Below are 1526 nucleotides of genomic sequence, written 5' to 3'. Positions count from 1 at the left end.
TTGGAACCGATTAAGCCAGCATCACAGAAACCGAGTACTCGAAAGTGGAGCTCGGAAACAGGAACACTCCTCAGCCACAAGGAAAAGGAAAGAACAAAGATATAACGGTCCACAAGGAACCTACCTTCTTTGAACGAAATCAATTCCGAGTAGCTGATGCTGACCTCTCCAAAAAGATGAACCGGAAATACATCAAGAAACCAAAGCCTAAACCTGGTGAGAGAGAGAAGGCAAAGGGATAGATGGCAAACCGGCGGCACTTCTTGGAATCAAAAAGGTCCCAATCGCTTCCTTTTCAGCAATTTCAGGCACTTTTAACTCTCTTTCCAAAGAACTTTTCATCTTTCCCTCACGGTACTTGTTTGCTATCGGTCTCGCGCCAGTACTTAGCTTTATGTGAAACCTACCACACATTTTGCGCTCAAATCCCGATGAACGCGACTCTATAAAAGCGTACCGTACGTGGAACAAAAAACGCAGGGGAAGGACGGGATTCTCACCCTCTATGATGTTCTTTCCCAAGAAACTTAACCCTGCGCTTCCACTGGTAACGCCTCTCGAGGCTACAAGTCAACAGCTCGGAAAGAGCAGTTGATTTCCACTTTGAGCTGATCCCGGTTCACTCGCCGTTATAAGGGAATCATAGTTATTTTCTTCTCCTCCGCTTAATAATATGCTTAAGTTCAGCGGGTAACCTCGCCTGATTTCAGGTCTGATAAATAAATCGGACAAACGCCCGAGACAAAACAACAACGACGAAACCTCGCAGAGCAACAATGGAACCGAAATTCCATTGCGGTATTGAAGTCGATCGACAGCATCAATGAAACTTTGTCTTCAATGAAGAAGCCACCGTATCTCAATGATGTCATCGATACAACTCAACAATACACTTGAGCCTCTAAAAGAAGAGGCACGAGTAGTTTCTCCGCTGTGTTCATTATTCAGGGTGACATTGAGTATTCAACACTCATGACACCCAATCATACTGCTCCTAGGGGGCTTCAGCCAAACTGAAGCAACGACCCTAAAAAAGCAGAAAATTGTGATTTCAAAGACACTGAAACAGACGTACCAAGGAGAATATCCCCAAGGTGCCATTTGCGTTCAGAAATCTGATGATTCACTGAATTCTGCAATTCACATTGCGTTTCGCAGTTCGCTGCGTCCTTCATCGTTGCGCGAGCCAAGACATCCATTGCTGAAAATTTAAAATAACATTATAGTTTAGGAAGCAATCTGAAAGCACATCGAGAGAGATGCAGAAAGATACAATCTTTCACTCTCTCTCAAATGTTCCTCAGATTTGTTGTTTGAAATAACGGTGTGGGAAAAAAGAATGCACACTGAAGAAACTCCTGGAAATCAGTATCCCAACAGAGACACGAATTTCCAGAAATTGAGCCCCTTCGCTGTGCACCCCCGGATACCTGCACTGGCTTCCAATATTGGAAGCAGCGCAGGATATCCAACATGAAGAAGGCAATAATACCTTTCGATACTATCACGCTTCTTGAATGCAAATA

The 1526-nt window shown here is 44.0% G+C and overlaps 2 non-coding genes across 2 annotated transcripts; both read right to left on the bottom strand.

Moving 5' to 3' along the window:
* On the bottom strand, nucleotides 1–715 carry TGME49_460300 (the record flags this gene model as incomplete). The annotated part of the gene is made up of 1 exon (XR_001974374.1): nucleotides 1–715. It is a non-coding gene; the product is annotated as a 28S ribosomal RNA (ribosomal RNA).
* A 338-nt stretch (nucleotides 716–1053) lies between these two features.
* Nucleotides 1054–1211, bottom strand: TGME49_460290. Its single transcript, XR_001974373.1, has one exon. It is a non-coding gene; the product is annotated as a 5.8S ribosomal RNA (ribosomal RNA).
* Between the last annotated feature and the right edge of the window lie 315 nt (nucleotides 1212–1526).

The sequence above is a fragment of the Toxoplasma gondii genome, assembly GCF_000006565.2.
Source record: "Toxoplasma gondii ME49 unplaced genomic scaffold asmbl.1024, whole genome shotgun sequence".
NCBI classification, from domain to species: Eukaryota; Apicomplexa; class Conoidasida; order Eucoccidiorida; family Sarcocystidae; genus Toxoplasma; species Toxoplasma gondii.
The sequence above is the reverse complement of the archived record's forward strand: the minus strand, read 5'-3'. Positions and strand labels throughout refer to the sequence as shown.